We start from the raw sequence: 16,315 nt of genomic DNA on the forward strand, positions 1-16,315 counted from the left end.
GATTACAGGTAATTGAACCAAAAACATCCTGTTGAACAACTATCAAAATTAGGGCAGATTTGCATATCTGGTTGAATCCCTCCTGAGTACAGAGCAGCACATCACACTTCATTACACACTAACTGCTCCACACAATGAGACAAGTGTCCAAAGAGCTTAGTTAAATAGCCAAGATGATAAAAAACAATGATGATTTTCTTGGAACAACATGACCTTCCTTTGCACATATTGTATGCAGATGATGGACACACTTCTAGAACGATCTCTATTTCACAAGGAACTCTGTGTGGATGTGTCCCAAATGGCACCCTATTCCCTATATATAGTGAACTACTTTTGACCAGGACCCTAAAGGAGTAATTAGAAATGATGTAATACTCTACTCCCCTTGTAGTACACTAATTTGACTCGATTCCCTTTGTAGTACACTACTACTACAACCAATGATTTCTATACACAGTGCATTCGGAAAGTATTCAGACCCCTTGACATTTTCCATATTTTATTTTGTTACAACCTTATACTAAAATGTATTAAATAGTTTTTTCCCCTCATCAATCTACACACAATACCCCATAATGACAAAGCACATTTTTTGCAAATGTATAAAAAATGTTCAACTGAAATCACATTTATATAAGTATTCAGACCCTTTACTCAGTACTTTGTTGAAGCACCTTTGCCTGCGATTACAGCCTCGAGTCTTCTTGGGTATGACGCTACAAGCTTGGTACACCTGTATTTGGGAAGTTTCTCTTCTTCTCTGCAAATCCTCTCAAGCTCTGTCAGGTTGGATGACAAGTGTCGCTGCACAGCTATTTTTCAGGTCTCCCTAGAGATGTTCAAGTCCAGGCTTTGGCTGGGCCACTCAAGGACATTCGGAGACTTGTTCCAAAGCCACTCCTCTGCTGTGTGCTTAGGGCCATTGTCCTGTTGGAAGTGTCCAGTATGTTCTGAGTGTTCTGGAGCAGGTTTTCATCAAGGATCTCTCTGTACTTTGCTCCGTTCATCTTTCCCTCGATGTTGACTAGTCTCCCTGCCACTGAAAAACATCCCCACAGCATGATGCTGCCACCACCATGATTCACCGTAGGGATGATGCCAGGTTTCCACCAGACGTGGCGCTTGGCATTCAGGCCAAAGAGTTCAATCTTGGTTTCATCAGACCACAGAATCATGTTTCTCATGGTCTGAGAGTCTTTTAGGTGTCTTTTAGCAAACTCCAAGGGGGGCTGTCATGTGCCTTTTACCATGGAGTGGCTTCTGTCTGGACACTCTAACATAAAGGCCTGCTTGGTGGAGTGCTGCAGAGATGGTGGTTATTCTGAAAGGTTCTCCCATCTCCACAGAGGAACTCTGGAGCTCTGTCAGAGTGACCATCAGGTTCTTGATCATTTCGCTAAACAAAGCCCTTCTCCCCCAATTACTCAGTTTGGCCTGGAAACAGGATGCACCTGAGCTCAATTTCGAGTCTCATAGCAAAGGCTCCAAATACTTATGAAAATAAGATATTTCTGTTTATTTTTTTAATTTTTATTTTCTGTTTTCGCTTTGTCAATATGGGGTATTGTGTGTAGATAGATTTTTATTTAATCAATTTTAGAACAAGGCTATACTTAACAAAATGTGGAAAATGGGAAGGGGTCTGAATAGTTTCCAACTGAACTGAAAACTAGATAACTGATAGGGGGCGCTGTGTTCCATCTTGGCACTCCCCCAACATTGTCAAAAATATTTTGGAACCTATAGAAATGCATTTATTCATTTTCTACTTTTGCCTCATTTATTCTATTACAGACACCTTAACACATACTTTAAAATTATATTATGTGAGCTAAACATCTTTACGAAACATATACAAAAAAATCCTTAAAATATATATTTTTAGATTACTGTTACTGTTGCCCCTACAACAACGAAAATACTTAAATACATGTCATGTTGTCCTTGAAACATTTAAGAAAAAATAGTGTAGAATTCCATATATTCCTATGGAGGACTGCTGCCACTGGGGAGTGCCAACATGGCCGACTGGTGGCTTCAAAGTCTTTCATTGGCCAATGCATAGCATCGGCAATACAGGGTTTATATACATCATTGACTACTACACTACTACAAAGCCCCTTAGACAACTGTTATCAAATTATGGGCCTGAACCAGTTGTGGGGTTGTGACTCTAGCTTAGATTAGAGATAGTTATATTAGCTTCATTAGATTTAGTTCAATTAGCTACAAATGTCATGTTGCTTATCTGGTGGGTTCCAGGGCAGTTAGAATCAGGTAGAGATGAAGAGAACAGAAGATAAACTCTCTGTGGGTAGAGGTTTGCAGATCAAAGACATTCTAACCCACCAGATGAGTGACAGCCATGTAATGACCAGGGCCCACAGGGCATACCCCAAGACACTCTGGGATACGAGAACCACCGTCTGGGGATGCGTCACAAATGGCACAATGTTCCTTATTGTGCACTACTTTTGACCAGAGCCCTATGGGAATAGGGTGCCATTTGGGACACGGACAGGCAGACCATGGGAGGATGGGCTGAATCACTGATTTGACACATTTTGAGGATGAGACTAATTCCTAACAGGAATATTAGATATTGATCTTGGTATGTGAGAACAGTCCTGATATTGATCTTGGTATGTGAGAACAGTCCTGATATTGATCTTGGTATGTGAGAACAGTCCTGATATTGATCTTGGTATGTGAGAACAGTCCTGATATTGATCTTGGTATGTGAGAACAGTCCTGATATTGATCTTGGTATGTGAGAACAGTCCTGATATTGATCTTGGTATGTGAGAATAGTCCTGATATTGATCTTGGTATGTGAGAATAGTCCTGATATTGATATTGGTATGTGAGAACAGTCTGGATGTTGATCTTGGTATGTTAGAACAGTCCTGATATTGATCTTGGTATGTTAACAGTCCTGTGTAGCAATAGGCGGGTGGCGTGAGCTGGGCTCTCTCTACATGCGTGTAGCAATAGGCGGGTGGCGTGAGCTGGGCTCTCTCTACATGCGTGTAGCAATAGGCGGGTGGCGTGAGCTGGGCTCTCTCTACATGCGTGTAGCAATAGGCGGGTGGCGTGAGCTGGGCTCTCTCTACATGCGTGTAGCAATAGGTGGGTGGCGTGAGCTGGGCTCTCTCTACATGTGTGTAGCAATAGGCGGGTGGCGTGAGCTGGGTTCTCTACATGCGTGTAGCAATAGGCGGGTGGCGTGAGCTGGGCTCTCTCTACATGCGTGTAGCAATAGGCGGGTGTTGTGAGCTGGGCTCTCTCTACATGCGTGTAGCAATAGGCGGGTGGCGTGAGCTGGGCTCTCTCTACATGTGTGTAGCAATAGGCGGGTGGTGTGAGCTGGGCTCTCTCTACATGCGTGTAGCAATAGGCGGGTGGTGTGAGCTGGGCTCTCTCTACATGCGTGTAGCAATAGGCGGGTGGCGTGAGCTGGGCTCTCTCTACATGCGTGTGCAGCTTGTTCAGCTGTCGCCCAGGACCCGGGGGCACATTAGGAATTCACTACGGTCTCTTCGTTCCTCCCTCCTCTCACCCTTCCTCCGGAGCGACCCCGGTGTGTTTGTCTGCATGTGACCCCAACCGGGGCTTCAGGGTCCTGGGAACCAGCGAGGGGACCAGGGCCACTGATAAATATAGACTCAGAAGGGTATTATTAGGAACTACCCTATACACACCAACTCTACAGCAATGTCACCTTGGCTTATCCTACTACATCCGCCACTGACCAGCTTGGCTTGCCCCCCATCATCCTCTGGGTGTCACTTTGTGTTACACCTTGGGTTACAAGCTGACAGACACTCCCAGCATGCACCATTCAGCTAGCACTTTGATTCTGGTACCTCCCAAATGGCCCCCTATTTATTTTGAATTTTTAAATAACCTTTATTTAACTAAGCAAGTCAGTTAGGAACAAATTCTTATTTACAATGACAGCCTAGCCGGGCCAAACCCTCCCCTAACCGCCCTATGGGAGACCCAATCACGGCCGGTTGTGATACCCTGGTTCGAATCCAGGCTGTGTCTGTAGTGACTCCTCTAGCACTGAGATGCAGTGACTTAGACCCCTGCGCCACTCGGGAGCCAAAATATTCTCTATATAGTGCACTACTCTTGACCAGGACAGAGAATCGAGTGCCATTTGGGATGCCGATCCTGTCCTCTTCTCGACACCTGACGCCAAGCAGAGCCCACCATACCACCCGCCTGCCGTTCAGTCCTAGAGCAGGGCGTTAGTGTGACGTTAGCATTCAGTACTCCATGTGTAGTACAAGACAGGTTTATGTCACTCAGGTCTGCACATTCAAGTCTGCATTCCAACCCCCCCCCTTTCTGTTTCTCTCCCTCCGTTCCTCTCTCTCCCTCTCCTTCTTAGCTTCCTCATTGACGTAGAGCTAGGAACAGGACTATGACACCATGTGTGTCTCATTCAGGAGGTAATGAATGGGGCTAGTGAACCGAGTAGCCCCCCAAAATTGCCTGCACCTGCAACAAGCCCCACTGAGGGGTGAGGAGGCTGGGGGAGGAGGGGAGGAGGCTGGTTGAAACGGTCATATCCAGGGGCTGGGGTGTTTTGGAGTTGGGGGTCTGAGTTTGTGGGGGGGCGGGGGTGTTGTTGGGGCTTGGTGTGTGGAGGAAGAGCAGGGGTGGGGGTTGAAGCTGGAGGGATTCCCCTAGAGGTAGTTGGGGAGGGGAGAGAATACCAGGGAAAGTTGTGTTGATATGAGGCTGAACTGTGTCCCAAATGGCACCCTACTCCCTACATAGTGCAGAACTTTTGTCTCCTCAGAGAAGTAGTGTTGGGAGGGAGCGAAGGAAGGAAGGAGGTGGATAAGTAGTGTTGGGAGGGAGGTGTAGAAGTAGTGTTGGGTGCCGTTGGTCTTATTTAGCCATCTGTTGGGCCATATCACAGTTTTTTTTGTTCTCACTCCATCTCTCTATTCAATTCAATTCAAAGGGCTTTATTGGCATGGGAAACATATGTTTACATTGCCTAAGCAAGTGAAATAGATAATAAACAAAGTTAAATGAACGGTAAACAACACACTCACAAATGTTCCAAAGGAATAGAGACATTTCAGATTGCCATATTAAATCAACTGAGTAGCCCCCCAAATCAAATACCATTTTATTTGTCACATTTGCCGAATACAACAGATGTAGGAGACCTTACCGTGAAATGCTTACTTAGAAGCCTTTAAATGCTTACTTAGAAGCCTTTAACCAACAATGCAGTTCAAGAGGGGGTGCTGGTTAGTTGAGGAAAGTTGTACATGTAGGTAGGGGTAAAGTGACTATGCATAGATGATAAACAGCTGGTAGCAGCGGTGTAAAAACAAAGGGGGTGGGGGTGGGGGGGGGTCAATGTAAATAGTCCAGGTGGCCATTTGATTAATTGTTCAGCAGGCTTATGGCTTGGGGGTAGGAGCTGTTAAGGAGCCTTTTGGACCTAGACTTGGTGCTCCGGTACCGCTTGCTATGCTGTAGCAGAGAGAACAGTCTATGACATGGGTGACTGGAGTCTTTGACAATTTTTGTGGCCTTCCTCTGACAACACCTAGTATATAGGATCTGGATGGCAGGAAGCTTGGCCCCAGTTATGTTTTGGGCCATACGCACTACCCACTGTAGAGCCTTATGGTCGAATGCCAAGCAGTTGCCATACCAGGCGGTGATCATCCCGGAAACCCTAGACCCACTCCAATTCGCATACCGCCCCAACAGATCCACAGATGACGGGATCCTCTCGATGGTGCAGCTGTAGAATTTTTGAGTATCTGGAGACCCATGCCAAATATATTCTGTCTCCTGAGGGAGAAAAAGTGTTGTCGTGCCCTCTTCACGACTGTCTTGGTATGTTTGGACCATAATAATGTGTTGTTGATGTGAAACTTTCGACCCGCTCCACTACAGCCCCATCGATGTTAATGGGGCCTGTTCGGCCCTCCTTTTCCTATAGTCCACGATCAGCTCCTTTGTCTTGCTCACATTGAGTGAGAGGTTGGTATCCTGGCACCACACTGCCAGGTTTCTGACCTCCTCCCTAGAGGCTGTCTCATCGTTGTTGGTGACTAGGCCTACCACAGTTGTGTCGTCAGCAAACTTAATGATGGTGTTGGAGTTGTGCTTGGCCACACAGTCGTGGGTGAATAGGGAGTACAGGAGGGTACTAAGCACATACCCCTGAGGGACCCCAGTGTTGAAGCTCAGCGTGCAAGATGTGTTGTTGCCTACCCTTACCACCTGGGGGGCGGCCCGTCAGGAAGTCCAGGATCCAGTTGCAGAGGGAGGTGTTTAGTCCCAGGGTCCTTAGCTTCGTGATGAGCTTTTTGGGCAATACGCTGTTGAACACTGAGCTGTAGTCAATGAACAGCATTCTAACATAGGTGTTCCTTTTGTCCAGGTGGGAAAGGGCAGTGTGGAGTGCAATTGAGATTGCGTCATCTGTGGATCTGTTGGGATGGTATGCGAATTGGAGTGGGTCTAGGGTTTCCGGGATGATGGTGTTGATGTGAGCCTTGACCAGCCTTTCAAAGTACCTCATGGCTACAGACGTGAGTGCTATGGGTCGGTAGTCATTTAGGCAGGTTACCTTTGCATTCTTGGGCACAGCGACTGTGGTGGTAGGTATTACAGACTCGGTCATGAAGAGGTTGAAAATGTCAGTGAAGACACTAGTATGTGTCACACCCTGATCTGTTTCACCTGTCCTTGTTATTGTCTCCACCCCCTCCAGGTGTTGCTTGTTTTCCCCAGTGTATTTATCCCTGTGTTTCGTATCTCTCTGTGCCAGTTCGTCTTGTATGTTCCAAGTCAACCAGCGTTTTGCCCCATACTCCTGCCTTTGCTATTCTCCTTTTTCTAGTCCTCCCGGTTTTGACCCTTGCCTGTTCTGGACTCGCCTGCCTGACCATTCTGCCTGCCGTGACCTCGAGCCTGTCTGCCACTCTGTACCTCCTGGACTCTGAACTGGTTTTGACATTTTGCCTGTCCACGACCATTCTCTTGCCTGCTCCTTTTTGGATGATTAAACATCTTAAACTCCAACCATCTGCCTCCTGTGTCTGCATCTGGGTCTCGCCTTGTGTCATGATAATTATGTCTAGATACAGCGTTGTAATGATGTACAAAAGGGAAAATAAAGATATGGGTTGTATTTACATTGGTGTTTATTCCTCACTGGTTGCCCTTTTCTTGTGGCAACAGGTCACAATCTTGCCGCTGTGATGGCACACTGTGGTATTTCCCCCTATAGACATGCGAGTTTATCAAAATTGGATTGTATATGCAGTTATTTTAGTCAATTTAGATGCTGTTCACCAATTTCTTTAGCAGAGGGTGAGAGCTAGCGAGAGAGAAAGAGCATTTATATTCTCGACAGCTCGTTCTAATATTACTTCTATTCTACATTACATTTTAATTAACTATTTATACACGCCACATATTTATTTACATACCTGATTCTTGACATAGCTCATTCTAATATATCTACTGTTTTACATATAATTCTTAGTATATCTGGTGTAAATTCTCCGGCTACACTGCACATACGTGTAGATTGCATTATTTTTTACTGCCACAGTGCTCTTTGGGTTGTTAATTGTATTTGTTTTGATATTTCTTCATTTCTCTCTTTTTACTTTTTGAATAACGTGTGTATTGTTTTGTATTGCTCTTACCGCCCTGTTGGAGGTAGGGACACAAGCATTTTGCGACACCTTCGATAACCTCTTCAAATGCTTGTACGCGACCAATTTCATTTTGATTTGATTTAGGAGCGAACAACAGGTGTGAATGGAGCACTGCCAGGGAATGCAAATATCTCCACTTGGAAGCCTTTTTGTTTCATGTTTTTCACCACTGATGAACTAACTCCCATGTGTTCCTCTATAAAACCAATTTTATTTGTCACTTGCGCCGAATACAACAGGTTACCTTACAGTGAAATGCTTACTTGCAAGCCCTTAACCAATGCTTTAAGAAGTTTTAAGAAAAAATACACAAAATAAGAAAATAAAAGAAACAAATAATTAAACAGCAACAGTTAAATAACAACCGAGGCGATATACAGGGGGTACCGGTACAGAATCAATGTGCAGGGGGTACCAGTACAGAATCAATGTGGAGGCTATATACAGGGGGTACTGCTACAGAATCAATGTGGAGGCTATATACAGGGGGTACTGCTACAGAATCAATGTGGAGGCTATATACAGGGGTACTGCTACAGAATCAATGTGGAGGCTATATACAGGGGTACTGCTACAGAATCAATGTGGAGGCTATATACAGGGGTACTGCTACAGAATCAATGTGGAGGCTATATACAGGGGGTACTGCTACAGAATCAATGTGGAGGCTATATACAGGGGGTACTGCTACAGAATCAATGTGGAGGCTATATACAGGGGGTACTGCTACAGAATCAATGTGGAGGCTATATACAGGGGTACTGCTACAGAATCAATGTGGAGGCTATATACAGGGGTACTGCTACATAATCAATGTGGAGGCTATATACAGGGGTACTGCTACATAATCAATGTGGAGGCTATATACAGGGGTACTGCTACAGAATCAATGTGGAGGCTATATACAGGGGGTACTGCTACAGAATCAATGTGGAGGCTATATACAGGGGGTACTGCTACAGAATCAATGTGGAGGCTATATACAGGGGGTACTGCTACATAATCAATGTGGAGGCTATATACAGGGGGTACTGCTACAGAATCAATGTGGAGGCTATATACAGGGGTACTGCTACAGAATCAATGTGGAGGCTATATACAGAGGGTACTGCTACAGAATCAATGTGGAGGCTATATACAGGGGTACTGCTACAGAATCAATGTGGAGGCTATATACAGGGGTACTGCTACAGAATCAATGTGGAGGCTATATACAGAGGGTACTGCTACAGAATCAATGTGGAGGCTATATACAGGGGTACTGCTACAGAATCAATGTGGAGGCTATATACAGGGGTACTGCTACAGAATCAATGTGGAGGCTATATACAGGGGTACTGCTACAGAATCAATGTGGAGGCTATATACAGGGGTACTGCTACAGAATCAATGTGGAGGCTATATACAGGGGTACTGCTACAGAATCAATGTGGAGGCTATATACAGGGGTACTGCTACAGAATCAATGTGGAGGCTATATACAGGGGTACTGCTACAGAATCAATGTGGAGGCTATATACAGGGGGTACTGCTACAGAATCAATGTGGAGGCTATATACAGGGGGTACTGCTACAGAATCAATGTGGAGGCTATATACAGGGGGTACTGCTACAGAATCAATGTGGAGGCTATATACAGGGGGTACTGCTACAGAATCAATGTGGAGGCTATATACAGGGGGTACTGCTACAGAATCAATGTGGAGGCTATATACAGGGGGTACCGCTACAGAATCAATGTGGAGGCTATATACAGGGGGTACCGCTACAGAATCAATGTGGAGGCTATATACAGGGGGTACCGGTACAGAATCAATGTGGAGGCTATATACAGGGGGTACCGGTACAGAATCAATGTGGAGGCTATATACAGGGGGTACTGCTACAGAATCAATGTGGAGGCTATATACAGGGGGTACTGCTACAGAATCAATGTGGAGGCTATATACAGGGGATACTGCTACAGAATCAATGTGCGGGGGCACCGGTTAGTCAAGGTAATTGAGGTCATATGTACATGTAGGTGGAGGTAAAGTGACTACGCATAGATTATAAACAGAGAGTAGCAGCCGCATAAAAGAGGGGTCTGGGGAGCCCTTTGATTAGCTGTTCAGGAGTCTTATGGCTTGGAGGTAGAAGCTGTTAAGAAGCCTTTTGGACCTCGACTTGGCGCTCGGTACAGCTTGCCGTGCGGTAGCAGAGAGAACAGTCTATGACCAGGGTAGCTGGAGTCTTTGACCATTTTTAGGGCCTTCCTCTGACAGAAAGGACCCTGTTTGTGAACTGAGCCCCAGGACCAGCTTTCTTAGGGGACTCTTCTACAGGTCCATCTCTCTGTAGGTAATTGCTTTGTTATTGAAGGTTTGTGAATCACTTCCTTTTAGGTGGTTGTATAATTTACCATCTCTCCCCTGCCCTCTTTAACTTATGGTGATAGCTGTGTATGTGTGTATATAGTCACTTTGTGTTAGTACTGTGTTGGATGTGTATTAACCCAGCAGTACCCTGCTGAAAGATGATCAAGATCCTCACTGAGTTAACCCTTCATGGATCAATGAGAAAAACAAGGGGGTGTGAGAGACCCATTGACACCTACTGTATTGCAAGGAAGTGTGAGTAGGCTGCTCAGAAAGACATTCATCTTCATTGAAAGTACATTGATGACATTAAGTACATTGAAGACATGTCTTAAAGACATTCATCTAGGTCTGTTTATTTGATTGTTTCGGGAAGTCTGGCTATAATGGGATTTGGGACTTGGAAGTCTTTTACTAAAGGCAGATAGGTGTGGAAAGGTGAGATCACAGCCTACCACTGCCTGCTACTTGCACTCAATGGAACCCTTCACCATCGGGGATTGCTCACTGATAGCTCCCTCTTTCTTTTCTTCCTTCATTCCATCTCTCTTTTTCTCTCGGTCTAGCTCTCTTCCCCTCTCTCCCACTCTTGCTCCCTCCCCACCTCCTATTCAATTCAAGGGCTTTATTGGCATGGGAAACATACAGTTGAAGTTGGAAGTTTACATACACGTAGGTTGGAGTCATTAAAACTCGTTTTTCAACCACTCCACAAATGTCCTGTTAATAAACTATAGTTTTGGCAAGTCGGTTAGCGCATCTACTTTGTGCAGGACACAATACATTTTTCCAACAGTTCTTTACAGACAGATTAATTCACTTATAATTCACTATCACAATTCCAGTGGGTTAGACATTAACATACACTAAGTTGACTTTGTCTTTAAACAGCTTGGAAAATTCCAGAAAATTATGTCATGGCTTTAGAAGCTTCTGATAGGCTAATTGACACCATTTGAGTCAATTGGAGGTGTACCTGTGGATGTATTTCAAGGCCTACCTTCAAAATCAGTGCCTCTTTGCTTGACATCATGGGAAAATCAAAAGAAATCAGCCAGGACCTCAGAAAAGAATTGTGGACCTCCACAAGTCTGGTTCATCCTTGGGAGCAATTTCCAAATACCTGAAGGTACCACGTTCATCTGTACAAACAACAGTACGCAAGTATAAACACCATGGGACCACGCAACCATCATACTGCTCAGGAAGGAGACGCATTCTGTCTCCTAGAGAGGAATGTACTTTGGTGAGAAAAGTGCAAATCAATCCCAGAACAACAGCAAAGAAACATGTGAAGATGCTGGAGGAAATGGGTACAAACGTATCTATATCCACAGTAAAATGAGTCCTATATCAACATAACCTGAAAGGCCGCTCAGCAAGGAAGAAGCCACTGCTCCAAAACCGCCATAAAAAAGCCAGACTACGGTTTGCAACTGCACATGGAGACAAAAATCGTACTTTTTTGAGAAATGTCCTCTGGTCTGATGAAACAAAAATAGAACAGTTTGGCCATAATGACCATCGTTATGTTTGGAGGAAAAGGGGGAGTCTTGCAAGCCGAAGAACACCATCCCAACTGTGAAGCACGGAGGTGGCAGCATCATGTTGTGAGGGTGCTTTGCTGCAGGAGGGACTGATGCACTTCACAAAATAGATGGCATCATGAGGGAGGCAAATTATGTGGATATATTGAAGACATCAAGACATCAGTTACAGCTTGGTCGCAAATGGGTCTTCCAAATGGACAATGACCCCAAGCATACTTCCAAAGTTGTGGCAAAATGGCTTAACCTCTCTAGGGTATGTGGGACGCTAGCGTCCGACCTGGCCAACATCCAGTGAGATAGCAGAGCGCCAAATTCAAATACAGAAATACTCATTCTAAAAATTCAGAAAAGATACAACTATTTTACATAGGTTTAAGGATGATCTTCTTGTGAATCCAACCATGATGTCAGATTTCAAAAATGCTTTACGGCGAAAGCATACCTTACGATCATTTGAGAACATAGCCCAGCAGACAAATCATTACAAACAGTAACCAGCCAAGTAGAAGAGTTACACAAGTCAGAAATAGAGATCAAATTAATCACTTACCTTTGATGATCTTCATATGGTTGCACTCAGAAGACATTCATTTTTTCATTAAATGTTCCTTTTGTTCGATAAAGTCTCTTTGTATCTAAAAACTTCAATTTTGTTCGCACGTTTGCTTCAGTAATCCACAGGCTCAAACGCAGTCACAACAGGCAGACAAAAAAATCAAAATTGTATCCGTTCATAGAAACATTTCAAACAATGTTCATAATCAATCCTCAGGTTGTTTTTAGCCTAAATAATCAATAATATTTCAACCGGACAATAACGTCGTCAATATAAAGGGTAAACAAGAAAGCCACTCTCTCGGTCGCGCGCATGAAAAAGCTCTGTGACACGGCAGGGTCCACTCATTCAGACTGCTCTTACTCCCTAATTTTTCAGATTACAAGCCTGAAACCATTTCTAAAGACTGTTGACATCTAGTGGAAGGCATAGGAACTGCAATTAGAATCCTAAGTCAATGGATACTGTAATGGTATTGAATAGAAAACTACAACAACAACAAAAAATCCTACTACCTGAATGGATTTTTCTCAGGTTTTTACCTGCCAAATCAGTTCTGTTATACTCACACAGGAGGAATGGGCCAAAATTCACCCAACTTATTGTGGGAAGCTTGTGGAAGGCTACCCGAAACGTTTGACCCAAGTTAAACTATTTTAAGGCAATGTTAACAAATACTAATTGAGTGTACGTAAACTTCTGACTCACTGGGAATGCGATGAAAGAAATACAAGCTGAAATAAACAATTCTCTCTACTATTATTCTGAAATTTCACATTCTTAAAATATAGTGGTGATCCTAACTGACCTAAAACAGGGAATTTTTACTTGGATTAAATGGCAGGAATTGTGACTGAGTTTAAACTGAGTTTAAATGTATTTGGCTAAGGTGTATGTAAACTTCCGACTACAACTGTATGTTAACAGTGCTAAAGCAAGTGAAATAGATAAACAAAAGTGAAATAAACAATAAAAATGAACAGTAAACATTACACTCACAGAAGTTACAAAAGAATGAGGACATTTCAAATGTCATATTATGTCTATTTACAGTGTTGTAGCAATGTGCAAACAGTTAAAGTACAAAAGGATAAATAAATTGCCCTTTTCTTGTGGCAACAGGTCACAAATCATGCTGCTGTGATGGCACACTGTGGTATTTCACCCAGTAGACATGGGAGTTGATCAAAATTGGGTTTGTTTTCAGATTATTTGTGGATCTGTGTAATCTGAGGGAATTATGTGTCTCTAATATGGTCATACATTTGGCAGGAGGTTAGGAAGTGCAGCTCAGTTTCCACCTCATTTTTGTGGGCAGTGAGCACATAGCCTGTCTTCTTTTGAGCGCCAGATCTGCCTACGGCGGCCTCTCTCAATAGCAAGGCTATGCTCACTGAGTCTATACATAGTCAAAGCTTTCCTTAAATTTGGGTCAGTCACAGTGGTCAGGTATTCTGCAACTGTGTACTTTCTTTTTAAGGCCAAGTAGCATTCCAGATAGCTATGTTTTTTAGTTAATTCTTTCCAATGTGTCAAGTAAGTATCTTTTTATTTTCTTATGATTTGGTTGGGTCTAATTGTGTTGCTGTCCTTGGGGTCTGTAGGGGACTCTTCACCAGGTTCATTTCTCTGTAGCTGATGGCTTTGTAATGGAAGATTTGTGAATCGCTTCCTTTCAGGTGGTTGTAGAATTTAACGTCTTTTTCTCTTGCTCTCTCCCCCCTGCCCTCTTTTAACTTAAGGTGATAGCTGTGTGCGTGTGCGCGTGTGTGTGTGTGTGTGTGTGTGTGTGTGTGTGTGTGTGTGTGTGGATGATTTATCACACTAAGGTGTGAGGGCTGTAGCCTGATCTGCTCTCTGCCCCTGTGTGTGTCTGTCTGCAGATGTTGCTAGCTAGTGCTTTAGTGCTAACGGTTGTCACACCATGGGGCCAACTGAACCTAAAGCTTTATTAGTTTGATTCCCTCGAACACAAACTCTGAGTGGGACAGGGGGGAGGGGTAGAAAACAGGACATGGGGAGAAGAGGGATAGGTGGGTAGGGCTGGGAGGGGAGGGGAGAAGGGGGATAGGTGAGTGGGGCTGTGAGGGGAGAAGGGGGAGAAGGGGAAGTAGAGGGACAGGGAGGGACAGAGAGTGAGAGTAGAATGAGGTGGGTTGGGCTGGTAAGGAAGGGGAGAAGGGAGAGAGGGTGGTGGCTCGTCAGGGGCTTAGGTGGAATATGGGACTGCCACTGTACGTGAGTGTGAAAGGGTGTGTGTGTGTATCCAAGTATCTTTTGGAATTCCGGGGAGCTGATTGAACAAAAACTGTTCAGTTGACAGTGCATTTTTTTGTCAACTGTCACAATAATTTTCTCTCTCACAATAACTTTCTCTCTCTGCCTCTCTGCCCTGTATCTCTCTCACTCTCTGTCCCTCCCTCTAATTCTACTCTCACTCTCTGTCCCTCCCTGTCCCTCTACTCTCCCTCTGCACCCCTCACTCTACTCTCATTCTCTGTCCCTCCCTGTCACTCTACTCTCCCTCTGCCCCCCCTCACTCTACTCTCACTCTCTGTCCCTCCCCGTCACTCTACTCTCCTCCTGCTCCCCCTTATTCTACTCTCACTCTCTATCCCTCCCCGTCACTCTACTCTCCCTCTGCTCCCCCTCATTCTACTCTCACTCTCTGTCCCTCCCTGTCACTCTCTGTCCCCCTCTCACTCTACTCTCCCTCTGCCCCCCCTCACTCTACTCTCACTCTCTGTCCCTCCCTGTCACTCTCTGTCCCCCTCTCACTCTACTCTCCCTCTGCCCCCTCATTCTACTCTCACTCTCTGTCTCTCCCTGTCACTCTCTGTCCCCCCTCTTACTCTACACTCCCTATGTCCCCTCCCTGTCTCTCCAACACACAAACACACACTCTCACTCTCTCTTTCCCTCTCAGGTTACTGTGGCTAGGGGTTTTCTGTACTTGTGTCTCTCCCATAGTGTGTGTGTGTGTCTCTCCCCTCTACCTCCTCTGTCCTTGTCCCTGCCTCCTGGCAGCAAGGAGCCACCCAGTAGCCAGCCTACAGAGAGCTGTGATTGGTTAGGGTGGAGTGGGACTGGACTAGAGGAGGCGGTAGGTCTGCTCTGCCTCTCTGCTCAGGGACGTGTCTCAACAGATGGTTGGGGTTAAAGAGTGTTATCACATCGTAGAGAGGATTAGAGCCGAGAGGTTGTCCTCTTCTTCTCCTTCTTCCAGAGGAGCTGAGCTGTGTGGTCCACCTCTCCTCTCCACTACTCCACCACCAAGACCAGAACTCTGCATGAGAACAAGAAGAGAAGAGGAGACGGGGAGAAAAAAAGAGATCCTTATCCTTCTTTCTCACACACTCACTCCGGCACTCTGCTCTCTTGCCTTCCAGGTAATGTGAAACCTTTCTCTTTGACACTTTCTTTCACCTTCTATTTCTCTTTTTCAGTCTTTTTATGCTTCCAGGTTTCTTTCTGCTGTCAAGAGCTCTAGTTTTCCCAGTAGAGTCTAGAGAGTTTAGAGGTGAGAGAGACAGTCAAACACCTCTCTCTTTCTCGGTCTGTTGGCAGTGATTTATGGCAGCATGCAGAGATGTGCTTCTGTTCACTGAGAGACAGAGTTGTTTCACAGGCGCTCTACTCAGCACAAGACTGTGTGTGTGTGTGTGTTTGTGTGTGTCGCAGAACTTAAGAGTTTTCTCTGTGAATGACAGGAATTCCCTCCGTTGCAACATTCCACAGTCCTCAAGGAGTCGAATTTTAGAGAGCTGGAGCAACATTCCATGAATGGAATATTGTTGTTTCATAAATAGTGCATGGCTTCCTTCACCATTAATTCTGAGTTTCTGAAACGAAGAAAGCAGATAGTATTGACTTGCACTCTGAGACCTGTGCAGTGCAGAGTGCAGTGAAATATGTCAGAGGTGGTTGCGTGTCCATTTGTGACGAGTATGTTTTTATTTTATTTACGCAAATATATCAAGTTTTTGAATTATTGGGAATTTCATGTAAATCTCATCCACATGTCGTGTTTGAATCCTGCAGATTCTTAACCCATGCTAGTGAACATTTTATTTTGGAGTTCGATTTTGGACTTGCTGAACAAACTAAAAAACTCCCCTTGGTTACCGCAACTCA

At 44.7% G+C, this 16,315-nt stretch overlaps 1 protein-coding gene across 4 annotated transcripts in view; it reads left to right on the forward strand.

Annotated features, from left to right (window-relative positions):
• The first annotated feature begins 15,312 nt into the window (after positions 1-15,312).
• sulf1 (sulfatase 1) overlaps positions 15,313-16,315 on the forward strand; it is a 69,000-nt gene continuing 67,997 nt past the window's right edge. For 2 of the 4 annotated variants that reach the window (XM_065019472.1, XM_065019473.1), the window contains exon 1: positions 15,313-15,570. The gene's annotated coding sequence lies outside the window, so the exon portion shown is untranslated. The remainder of the gene's footprint in view (positions 15,571-16,315) is intronic. The other 2 variants (XM_065019470.1, XM_065019471.1) reach the window with 1 other exon arrangement.

Source organism: Oncorhynchus nerka, linkage group LG6 (genome assembly GCF_034236695.1).
Source record: "Oncorhynchus nerka isolate Pitt River linkage group LG6, Oner_Uvic_2.0, whole genome shotgun sequence".
In the NCBI taxonomy this organism is placed as follows: Eukaryota; Metazoa; Chordata; class Actinopteri; order Salmoniformes; family Salmonidae; genus Oncorhynchus; species Oncorhynchus nerka.